Here is a 13,551-nt window from a genome sequence, read left to right as displayed (position 1 = left end):
AGGCAATAATAAAATGGTTATTATTGTATTTCCTTGTTCATGATAATTGTCTATTATTCATGCTATAATTGTATTGACCGGAAACCGCAATACATGTGTGAATACATAGACCACAACATGTCCCAAGTGAGCCTCTAGTTGACTAGCTCGTTGATCAACAGATGGTCATGGTTTCCTGACCATGGACATTGGATGTCATTGATAACGGGATCACATCATTAGGAGAATGATGTGATGGACAAGACCCAATCCTAAGCCTAGCACAAGACCGTGTAGTTCGTATGCTAAAGCTTTTCTAAATGTCAAGTATCTTTTCCTTAGACCATGAGATTGTGCAACTCCCGGATACCGTAGGAATGCTTTGGGTGTACCAAACGTCACAACGTAACTGGGTGGCTATAAAGGTGCACTACGGGTATCTCTGAAAGTGTCTGTTGGGTTGGCACGAATCGAGACTGGGATTTGTCACTCCGTGTGATGGAGAGGTATCTCTGGGCCCACTCGGTACGACATCGTCATAATGTGCACAATGTGATCAAGGAGTTGATCACGAGATGATGTGTTACGGAACGAGTAAAGAGACTTGCCGGTAACGAGATTGAACAAGGTATCGGGATGCCAGCGATCGAATCTCGGGCAAGTACTATACTGCTAGACAAAGGGAATTGTATACGGGATTGATTGAATCCTTGACATCGTGGTTCATCCGATGAGATCATCGTGGAACATGTGGGAGCCAACATGGGTATCCAGATCCCGTTGTTGGTTATTGGCCAGAGAGTTGTCTCGATCATGTCTGCATGGTTCCCGAACCCGTAGGGTCTACACATTTAAGGTTCGATGACGCTAGGGTTATAGGGAATAGATATACATGGTTACTGAATGTTGTTCGGAGTCCCGGATGAGATCCCGGACATCACTAGGAGTTCCAGAATGGTTCGGAGGTAAATATTTATATATGGTAAGTCCTGTTTTGGTCACCGAAAAAGTTTCGGGTGCTATCGGTAACGTACCGGGAGCACCGGGAGGGTCCCGGGGGTCCACCAGGTGGGGCCAATGGCCCCAGAGGGCTGCGTAGGACAAGTGTGGGATGGGACCAGCCCCAGGTGGGCTGGTGCGGCCCCCCACCAAGGCCCAAGGCGCAGGGAGAGTGGGAGGGGGCAAACCCTAGGTCCAAATGGGCCTTAAGGCCCACCCTAGGGCGCCCCCCTCTCTTCCCCCCTTGGACGCACCCTAGATGGGTTTTTGGGGCTGCCGCCACCCCTAGGGAGGGAACCCTAGATGGGGGCGCAGCCCCTCCCCTTCCCCTATATATACTTGAGGTATTAGGGGCTGCAAAACATACAAGATGAACTCTCCCAAGGCGCAGCCCTACCTCTCTCCCTCCTCGTCTCTTGTCGTGCTTGGCGAAGCCCTGCTGGAATGCCACGCTCCTCCATCACCACCACGCCATTGTGCTGCTGCCGGACGGAGTCTTCCCCAACCTCTCCCTCTCTCGTTGCTGGATCAAGGCACGGGAGACGTCACAGGGTTGCACGTGTGTTGAACGCAGAGGTGCCGTCCGTTCAGCACTAGGATCTTCGGTGATTTGGATCACGACGAGTACGACTCCCTCAACCCCGTTCTCTTGAACGCTTCCGCTCGCGATCTACAAGGTTATGTAGATGCACTCCTCTCTCTCTCGTTGCTAGTCTCTCCATAGATAGATCTTGGTGACTCGCAGGAAAATTTTGAATTTCTGCTACGTTCCACAACAGTGGCATCATGAGCTAGGTCTATGCGTAGATTCTTTGCACGAGTAGAACACAAAGTAGTTTTGGGCGATGATTTGTTCAATTTCCTTACCGTTCCTAGTCTTATCTTGATTCGGCGGCATTGTGGGATGAAGCGGCCCGGACCGACCTTACACGTACTCTTACGTGAGACAGGTTCCACCGACTGACATGCACTTGTTGCATACGGTGGCTAGCGGGTGCCAGTCTCTCCCACTTTAGTCGGATCGGATTCGATGAAAAGGGTCCTTATGAAGGGTAAATAGCAATTGGCATATCACGTTGTGGCTTTTGCGTAGGTAAGAAACGTTCTTGCTAGAAACCCATAGCAGCCACGTAAAACATGCAAACAACAATTAGAGGACGTCTAACTTGTTTTTGCAGGGTATGCTATGTGATGTGATATGGCCTAAAGAATGTGATGAATGATATGTGTTGTATGAGATTGATCATGTTCTTGTAATAGGAATCACGACTTGCATGTTGATGAGTATAACAACCGGCAGGAGCCATAGGAGTTGTCTTTATTTATTGTATGACATGCGTGTCACTGAATAACGCCATGTAATTACTTTACTTCATTGCTAAACTGTTAGCCATAGTAGTAGAAGTAATAGTTGGCGAGACAACTTCATGGAGACACGATGATGGAGATCATGGTGTCATGCCGGTGACGATGATGATCATGGAGCCCCGAAGATGGAGATCAGAAGGAGCAAAATGATATTGGACATATCATGTCATTTTTTGATTGCATGTGATGTTTGTCATGTTTATGCATTTTATTTTCTTAGAACGACGGTAGTAAATAAGATGATCCCTCATAATAATTTCAAGAAAGTGTTCCCCCTAACTGTGCACTGTTGCGAAAGTTCGTTGTTTCGAAGCACCACGTGATGATCGGGTGTGATAGATTCTAACATTCACATATAACGGGTGTAAGCCAGATTTACACACGCGAAACACTTAGGTTGACTTGATGAGCCTAGCATGTACAGACATGGTCTCGGAACACAAGAGACCGAAAGGTCGAACATGAGTTGTATAGTGGATACGATCAACATGAAGATGTTCACCGATGATGATTAGTCCGTCTCACGTGATGATCGGACACGGCCTAGTTGACTCGGATCATGTATCACTTAAGATGACTAGAGGGATGTCTATCTGAGTGGGAGTTCATTAGATGAACTTAATTATCCTGAACATAGTCAAAAGGTTTTTGCAAATTATGCCGTAGCTCGCGCTTTAGTTCCACTGTTTTAGATATGTTCCTAGAGAAAATTTAGTTGAAAGTTGATCGTAGCAATTATGCGGACTGGGTCCGTAAACTGAGAATTGTCCTCATTGCTGCGTAGAAGGCTTATGTCCTTAATGCACCGCTCGGTGTGCTGAACCTCGAACATCGTCTGTGGATGTTGCGAACATCTGACATACACATTTTGATAACTCCGTGATAGTTCAGTAATGTTAAACGGTTTAGAATTGAGGCACCGAAGACGATTTTGAAACGTCACGGAACATATGAGATGTTCTGAGGGATGAAATTGGGATTTCAAGCTCGTGTCCACGTCAAGAGGTATAACACCTCCGACGAGTTTTCTACCCTACAAACTAAGGGAGAAGATCTCAATCGTTGAGCTTGTACACAGATTGTCTGGGTACAACAATCACTTGAATCGAGTGGGAGTTAATCTTCCAGATGAGATAGTGATGTTTCTCCAAAGACATTGCCACCAAGCTCTAGAGCTTCGTGATGAACTATAACATATCAGGGATAGATATGATGATCCTTGAAATATTCGCGATGTTTGACACCGTGAATGTAGAAATCAAGAAGGAGCATCAATTGTTGATAGTTAGTGAAACCACTAGTTTCAAGAAGGGCAAGGGCAAGAAGGGGTACTTCATGAAACGGCAAATCAGTTGCTGCTCCAGTGAAGAAACACAGGGTTGAACCCAAACCCGAGACTAAGTGCTTCTGTACTGAGGGAACGGTCACTGAAGCAGAACTACCCTAGATACTTGGTAGATGAGAAGGCTGGCAAGGTTGACAGAAGTATACTGGATATACATTGAATTAAATGTGTACTTTACTAGTACTCCTAGTAGCACCAGGGTATTAAGATACTGGTTCGGTTGCTAAGTGTTAGTAACTCGAAATAAAAGTCTACGGAGTAAACGGAGACTAGCTAAAGGTGAGATGACGATATGTGTTGGAACTGTTTCCAAGCTTGATGTGATCAAGCATCGCATACTCCCTCTACCATCGAGATTGGTGTTAAACCTAAATAATTGTTATTTGGTGTTTGCGTTGAGCATAGACATGATTGGATTATGTCTATCGCAATACGGTTATTCATTTAAGAAGAATAATGGTTACTCTATTTATTTGAATAATACCTTCAATGGTCTTGCACCTAAAAGAATGGTTTATTGAATCTCGATCGTAGTGATACACATTTTCATGCCAAAAGATATAAGATAGTAATGATAGTACCACTTACTTGTGGCACTGCCATGTAAGTCATATTGGTATAAAACGCATGAAGAAGCTCCATGTTGATGGATCTTTGGACTCACTCGTTTTTGAAAAGTTTGAGACATGCGAACCATGTCTATTGGTGTATACGCATGAAGAAACTCCATGCAGATGGGTCGTTTGGACTCACTTGATTTTGAATCACTTGATATATGCAAATCACACCACATGGGCAAGATGACTGAAAAGCCTCGTTTTCAGTAAGATGGAACAAGATAGCAACTTGTTGGAAGTAACACATTTTGATGTGTGCAGTCCAATGAGTGATGAGGCATGTAGTGAATATTGTTATGTTCTTACTTCACATATGATTTGAGTAGATGTTGAGTATATTTACTTGATGAAACACAAGTCTGAATTATTGAAAGGTTCAAGTAATTTCAGAGTGAAGTTGAAGATCTTCATGACAAGAGGATAAAATGTCTGTGATATGATCATAGAGATGGATATCTGAGTTGCGAGTTTGGTACACAATTGAGACATTGTGGAAATTGTTTCACAACTAACACTGCCTGGAACACCATAGTGTGATGGTGTGTCCGAACATCATAGATGCACCCTATTGGATATGGGGCATACCATGATGTTTCTTATCGAATTACCACTATCGTTCATGGGTTAGGCATTAGAGACAACCACGTTCACTTTAATAGGGAACCACATAATTCCGTTGAGATGACACCGTATGAACTATGGTTTAGAGAAACCTAAGCTGTTGTTTCTTGAAAGTTTGGGGCTGCGACGCTTATGTGAAAAAGTTTCATCCTAGTAAGCTCGAACCCAAAACGGATAAATGCATCTTCATAGGTCACCCAAAACAGTTGGGTATACCTCCTATTTCAGATCTGGAAGCAAAAGTGATTGTTTCTTAAACGGGTCCTTTCTCGAGGAAAAGTTTCTCTTGAAAGAATTGAGTGGGAGGATGGTGGAGACTTGATAAGGTTATTGAACCGTCGCTTCAACTAGTGTGTAGCAGGGCACAGGAAGTTGTTCTTGTGGCACCTACACCAATTGAAGTGGAAGTTGATGATAGTGATCATGAAACTTCGGATCAAGTCACTACCAAACCTCATAGGACGACAAGGACAGGTACTGCTTCAGAGTGGTACGGTGATCCTGTCTTGGAGGTCATGTTGCTAGACAACAATGAACCTACGAGCTATGGAGAAGCGATGGTGGGCCCGAATTCTGACAAATGGCTCGAGGCCATAAAATCCGAGAAAGGATCCATGTATGAAAACAAAGTATGGACTTTGGAAGAACCACTTGATGGTCGTAAGGCTGTTGGGTGCAGATGGATTTTAAAAGGAAGGCGGACAATGATGGTAAGTATCACCATTAAGAAAGCTCGACTTGTCGTTAAGATATTTTCCGACAAGTTCAAGGAGTTGACTCCAATGAGACTTTCTCACTCGTAGCGATGCTAAAGAGTCTGTTGGAATTATATTAGCAGTTACTGCATGATTTATGAAATCTTGCAGATAGGATGTCAAAACATTGTTTCCTCGACGATATCCTTGAGGAAAGGTTGTATGTGATACAACCAGAAGGTTTTGTCAAATCCTGAAAGATGCTAACAAGTGTGCAAAGCTCCAGCAATCCTTCTAAGGACTGGAGTAAGCATCTCGGAGTTGGAATATATGCTTTGATGAGATGATCAAAGATTTTGGGTTTATACAAAGTTTATGAGAAACTTGTATTTCCAAAGAAGTGAGTGGGAGCACTATAGCATTTCTGATGAGTATATGTTGTTGAAATATTGTTGATCGGAAATGATGTAGAATTTCTGGAAAGCATATAGGGTTATTGAAAAGTGTTTTTCAATGGAAAACCTGGATTAAGCTATTTGAACATTGAGCATCAAGATCTATAAGGATAGATCAAAATGCTTAATAGTACTTTCAAATGAATACATACCGTGACAAGATTTTGAAGGAGTTCAAAATAGATCAGCAAAGAAGGAGTTCTTGGCTGTGTTATATGGTGTGAGTATTGAGTGAGACTCAAGACATGACCACGACTGAAGAGAGAGAAAGGACGAAGGTCGTCCCCTATGCTTCAGACATAGGCTCTATAGTATGCTATGTTGTGTACCGCACCGGAAGTGTGCCTTGCCATGAGTCAGTCAAGGGGTACAAGAGTGATCCAGGAATGGATCACACGACAACGGTCAAACTTAACCTTAGTAATTAGTGGACTAAGGAATTTTCTCGATTATGGAGGTGTTAAAAGAGTTCATCATAAAGGGTTACCCCGATGCAAACTTTGACACTAATTCGGATTATTCTGAGTAGTAAACCGGATTCGTATAGTAGAACAGTTATTTGGAATAGTTCCAAATAGAGCGTGGTAGCTACATCTAGGAGATGACATAGATATTTGCAAAGAACACACGGATCTGAAAGGTTCAGATCCGTTGACTAATAACCTCTCTCACAAGCGAGATATGATCAAACCCCATGGGTGTCGATTCATTACAATCACATAGTGATGTGAACTAGATGGTCATGGTTTCCTGACCATGGACATTGGATGTCATTGATAACGGGATCACATCATTAGGAGAATGATGTGATGGACAAGACCCAATCCTAAGCCTAGCACAAGATCGTGTAGTTCGTATGCTAAAGCTTTTCTAAATGTCAAGTATCTTTTCCTTAGACCATGAGATGGTGCAACTCCCGGATACCGTAGGAATGCTTTGGGTGTACCAAACGTCACAACGTAACAGGGTGGCTATAAAGGTGCACTACGGGTATCTCCGAAAGTGTTTGTTGGTTTGGCACGAATCGAGACTGGGATTTGTCACTCCGTGTGACGGAGAGGTATCTCTGGGCCCACTCGGTAGGACATCATCATAATGTGCACAATGTGATCAAGGAATTGATCACGGGATGATGTGTTACGGAACGAGTAAAGAGACTTGCCGGTAACGAGATTGAACAAGGTATCGGGATACCGACGATCGAATCTCGGGCAAGTACTATACCACTAGACAAAGGGAATTGTATACGGGATTGATTGAATCCTTGACATCATGGTTCATCCAATGAGATCATCATGGAACATGTGGGAGACAACATGGGTATCCAGATCCCGTTGTTGGTTATTGGCCGGAGAGTTGTCTCGGTCATGTCTGCATGGTTCCCGAACCCGTAGGGTCTACACACTTAAGGTTTGATGACGCTAGGGTTATAGGGAATAGATATACGTGGTTACCGAATTGTGTTCGGAGTCCCGGATGAGATCTCGGACATCACGAGGAGTTCCGTAATGGTTCGGAGGTAAAGATTTATATATGGGAAGTCCTGTTTTGGTCACCGAAAAAGTTTTGGGTGCTATCGGTAACATACCGGGACAACCGGGAGGGTCCCGGGGTCCACCAGGTGGGGCCAACGGCCCCAGAGGGCTGCGTAGGCCAAGTGTGGGAGGGGACCAGCCCCAGGTGGGCTAGTGCACCCCCCACCAAGGCCCAAGGCGCATGGAGAGTGGGAGGGGGCAAACCCTAGGTCCAAATGGGCCTTAAGGCCCACCCTAGGGCGCCCCCCTCTCTTCCCCCCCCTTGGCCGCACCCTAGATGGGTTTTTGGGTTGCCGCCACCCCTAGGGAGGGAATCCTAGATGGGGGCGCAGCCCCTACCCTTCCCCTATATATACTTGAGGTATTGGGGGCTGCAAAACATATGAGATGAACTCTCCCAAGGCGCAGCCCTACCTCTCTCCCTCCTCGTCTCTTGCGGTGCTTGGCGAAGCCCTGCTAGAATGCCACACTCCTCCATCACCACCACGCCGTTGTGCTGCTGCTGGACGGAGTCTTCCCTAACCTCTCCCTCTCTCCTTGCTGGATCAAGGCACGGGAGACGTCACCGGGCTGCACGTGTGTTGAACGCGAAGGTGTCGTCCGTTCGGCACTAGGATCTTCGGTGATTTGGATCACGACGAGTATGACTCCCTCAACCCCGTTCTCTTGAACGCTTCCGCTCGCGATCTACAAGGGTATGTAGATGCACTCCTCTCTCTCGTTGCTAGTCTCTCCATAGATAGATCTTGATGACTCGAAGGAAAATTTTGAATTTCTGCTACGTTCCCCAACAGGGGGGCACTACTTGATCATCCTTGCTTTACCTGGGCATGCAACTATAATTTTTATAGAGAAAGAATAATACTCTTCATATTATATCTGCAAGCAATACTGGAAAACCCACTCTGTTGGGGGCCTTTTTTCATCAATAGTCAAATTTGTCAGTTGACGAGTGACTGAATAAAGGCATGCATTTAACTTCGGTGCAATTTTTAAGTTCTTTGGTGGCTTGGATTGCATATATAACATCGGTAAATCCAGTGCAGACGTTGCAAATGCTCCCCCCCCCCCCTGAAGGGTACTCGGTTGTAGTGTTACCCCGTACAAAAAAAGGGAAATGGATGTTGCTAAATACTCCATCCCTCCCATAATATAAGATGTTTTGCAAGTTGTTTTAGCTTACAAAATCATCTTATATCTTGGGGCAGAGGAGGTGTACTAAAGAACTGGTTCGAGTTGAGAAAATGGATCATATCAATTAGCCGATAACAACTTCAAAGCAGTAGTCACAACAAACATCTATGGATAAGAATGGTCAACATAGAGACGTTCAATGAACCTCAAACTCGTAGATGATTTTCACGTTATAGTAATATTTTCAGGACGAGTCTATTTTCAACCTTGAGCTTGTAGATGAAATTATTCGTCGCTAGCACATTAAAATTTTATTTTTGTTTGAACAGGGGAAGGGCTTTGTCTTGTAAGGAAAACAACCCATAGCGTAGCCCGATCAGAAAAGGATCGCAGTGCTTCATAGAGATAAGAACAACAACAACAACAACAAGAAAAAGTCTTTAGTCTCAAATAAGTGGGTAGGCTAGAGGTGAAACCCGTAAGATCTCGCAACACTAGTAGAAAACAGGGATACCGTTCAGGCCTGGCCAGCCCATTAGTCCTGGTTCTTCAAGAACCGGGACCCATGGGGGGTATTAGACCCGGTTCGTGAGCCCAGGGGGCCGGCCGGGGCCTCGTGGGCGTTGGCCCCGGTTCGTGTGGAACTATTTGTCCCGGTTCAAGCCATGAACCGGGACCAATGGTCCTCGCTCCTGGCCCACAACCATTGGTCCCGATTCGTGGCTTGAACCGGTATAGAAGGGGGTGCTTTAGTCCTAGTTCATGCCATGAAACGGGACACATAACTTGCCTATATATACCCACCGCCGTGGCAGAGCACTCCAGTGCTCTGTTTTTTTAATCCGGTGAGGAGAGGGCATTTGGGTGCTCTAGTTCACCTCCTATGCACATGAGGTGTTCGATGAAATGCCCGAGCCACACTAGTTAAGCTTTCTCCTCTCGAAACTCGACCTCGGAGCTCCATTTTTTTTCGAGATTTGTCTAGATTTAGCGGTCCGTCACGCCCCGTCCCCGTTTTCACCGTTGTTGATCGCCCGCGCCGATCTCGTCGCTGGCACCACCGTGGTGAGCCTCTTGTTCTTATCTTCTTTCTGATACTTGTCTGATTTTCTTACTTTAGGTAGATATTTGTCTGATTTTCTTACTTTTGACACACATAATTATATATAATGCACGCAGATGAACCGGCAATGGATGTATGGTGACAGACACACCTCCGAGTACATTAAGGGCGTGCATAATTTTCTCGAAGTGGCTGAGGCAAACAAGCAGAATGGTTTTATGTGTTGTCCATGCACTAAATGTGGGAATACAAAGTCTTACTCTGACCGGAAAATCCTTCACATCCACCTGCTTTACAAGGGTTTCATGCCACACTATAATGTTTGGACGAGGCACGAAGAAATAGGGGTTATGATGGAAGACGGCGAAGAATAAGAGGACGATGACAACTATGTGCCCCCTGAATACGGTGATGCTGCAATGGGGGGAGCTGCTGAAGATCAAGAGGAACCAGACGATGTGCCCGATGATGCTACAACGGGGGAAGCTACTGAAGATCAAGAGAAACTAGACGATGTGCCCGGTGATGATCTCCGATGGGTCATTGTCGATGCAAGTACGCAATGCGAAAGTCAAAAGGAGAAGCTGAAGTTCGATCGCATGTTAGAGGATCACAAAAAAGGGTTGTACCCCAATTGTGAAAATGGCAACACAAAGCTGGGTACCGTACTGGAATTGCTGCAGCGGAAGGCTGAGAATGTTGTGCCTGACAAAGGATTTGATAAGCTACTGAAAATGTTGAAGACAAAGCTTCCAAAGTATAATGAATTGCCCGAAGTACATACGCAGCAAAGAAGGTCGTATGCCCTCTAGGATTGGAGGTGCAGAAGATACATGCATGCCCTAATGACTACATCCTCTACCGCGGTGTGTACGAGGATTTGAACGCATGCCCGGTATGTGGTGCATTGTGGTATAAGATCAGACGAGATGACCCTGGTGATGTTGACGGTGAGCCCCGCGGGAAGAGAGTTCCTGCGAAGGTGATGTGGTATGCTCCTATAATACCACGGTTGAAACGACTGTTCAGAAACAAAGAGCATGCCAAGTTGATGCGATGGCACAGTGAGGACTGTAAGAAAGACGGGAAGTTGAGAGCACCCGCTGACGGGCCGCAGTGGAGAAAAATCGAGAGAGAGTACTGGGCTGAGTTTGGACATGACCCAAGGAACGTATGGTTTGGTTTAAGCGTGGATGGCATTAATCCTCTCGGGGAGCAGAGCAGCAATCACAACACCTGGCCCGTGACTCTATGTATGTATAATCTTCCTCCTTGGATGTGCATGAAGCGGAAGTTCATTACGATGCCAGTTCTCATCCAAGGCCCTAAGCATCCCAAATGATTGTGTGCCTCATCTGATGTATATGCACGGTCGCCTTGATGTTTTGAACATACAACCAGGTCTTCCTACGAATCTCAACTGTCCATACCGGATTTCTAAAAGAAGTGGAGACTTGACAATCAAAGAATGGAAAAAAATGTATGGACAGTGGTAAGGAGCTTCTTGGAAGCAAAAGGAAGCGAAGGGCAAGAATTGGAGACAGGATGATCTCCATTCTTCATAATGGAGAGTCAGGGTCTATATTTTTTTATGCTATTTTACCTTAAGGGTGTTTAGGTCCTACCTGATACTGATGATCATGTGCTAAGAACAATTATGTAGGGTTGGGTTCGATGACTATGAGGATGATGATTGTATTAATAACGAGTAGAAGTTGTATGATGATGCATGATTAGTAGGACATAGCAGTAGCGTTGGTAAACCAAGCACGAAGATATAAGAGAGGATACTTCTCTCTATTAGCTAGCTAATAACAACCTAAATTAACCCCCAAAACCCCTAAACCAGCCACTTTCAAAAAAAACCTCAACTGCAGCCAGCTTCCGACGCGTGGATGCCTTTTGGTCCCGGTTTATGTCACCAACACTCGGCACCATACAACATTGTGGGTCGAACCGCCATCCTATAGAACTTAACTTTTAGCTTTTGTGGCACTCTCTTGTCATAGAGCACTGGTAGAAAAAAGGGCTTTGGTTCGGGCCTGGCCATCCCATTAGTCCCGGTTCTTCATGAACCGGGACCCATGGGGGGCATTAGTCCCGGTTCATGAGCCCAGGGGGCCGCCCGGGGCCTCGTGGACATTGGTCCCGGTTCGTCTAGACCCATTTGTTTCGGTTCTAGGCACGAACCGGGACCAATGGTCCTTGCTCCTGGCCCACAACCATTGGTCCCGGTTCGTCGCTTGAAACTCGGCCTCTGAGCTCCATTTTCCCAGAGATTTGTCTAGGTTTAGCGGTCCGTCACGTCCCATCCCCGTCTTCACCGCCGTCGATCGCCCGCGCCGATCTCGTTGCCGGCACCACCGAGGTGAGCCTCTTGTTCTTATCTTCTTTCTGAAAGAAAAAAATTCTTACTTCAGATAGATACTTGTCTAATTTTCTTACTTTTATTATTCCTTGTTATTATATAGTGCGATGGTTTGGTATCCGCCCCCGTCGGCCCTCGTCCTGTCTATGATTCGGATGTGGTATATATTATCTTTTGATAACTATTTGGTTCATTTATTGTTTGTGACAATTATGCCGACCAACGTGACATAGATTTTATTTATCTAGGAGCTGGTTGAACCGGAAATTCTAACCAACCCTATTGTCGAGAGTTTAAAGTTGAAGAAGAAAACAATTACTTGAAGGAAAAAATAAGAAAAATTGAGGAGGAGAAGATGATATTGGAGTTGCATGTTGCAGATGTCGTCGATGATCACAAGATCAAGATGGATGCAATGCGGTTGAAGATTAGAAAGATTATAAAATATGCCATTCATACCGAGGCTTGGTATCATTATGCAGTTAGATCAGTTGTTACCTTGGTTGCGATTATGATCGCATTTGTTCTTGCATTGAAATGTTTTATATAATTTCAATGTATGGTTTAATTAGATGCTCTGGAGAGCTATATGTTGTTCAATGAGAACTATGTATGTACTTTGGTTTTAATGTGATGATGAACTTCTATTAATTTGGTCACTTATCTATTCATGAGAGGGTTGAAAATTGATGATGTGGTTTTGAATGGTGCATTTTGAACACAGAAAAACTATAGAGTTCAAATAAGTTCAAAAAAATGAAATCCCTTTGTAACAGACGAGTTTCGTGATGAAACCCTGATACTTCGAAAGAGATTGTCCGTTTTGTACACGAAGTGCATCCAGTTTTTGCCGTAATCCTCTCTACTTTCTTGCACATGCTTTGTGGGTGAAATGATGATACCATGCCAACTTTCAACCTTTTTAGAGTTCATTTCAAATGTTTTTCAATTTCATGGTCTTATAGCTCAAAATAATCAATAAATGCATGAAAAATAACAAATGAAGTCAGAAAGGGTTGAAAATTGATGATGTGGCTTTGAATGGTGCATTTTGAACACAGAAAAACTATGTAGTTCAAATAAGTTCAAAAAAATGAAATCCCTTTGTAACAGACGAGTTTCCGTACGAAACCTTGATACTTCGAAAGAGATTGTCCGTTTTGTACACGAACTGCATCCATCTTTTGTCGTAACCCTCTCTACTTTCTTGCACATGCTATGTGGGTGAAATGATGATACCATGCCAACTTTCAACCTTTTTAGAGTTCATTTCAAATGCTTTTCAAATTCATGGTCTTATAGCTCAAAATAATCAGTAAATGCATGAAAAATAACAAATGAAGTCAGAAAGGGTTGAAAATTGATGATGTGG

Source organism: Triticum aestivum, chromosome 7B (genome assembly GCF_018294505.1).
Source record: "Triticum aestivum cultivar Chinese Spring chromosome 7B, IWGSC CS RefSeq v2.1, whole genome shotgun sequence".
NCBI classification, from domain to species: domain Eukaryota; kingdom Viridiplantae; phylum Streptophyta; class Magnoliopsida; order Poales; family Poaceae; genus Triticum; species Triticum aestivum.
Note: the sequence above shows the minus strand (reverse complement) of the source record.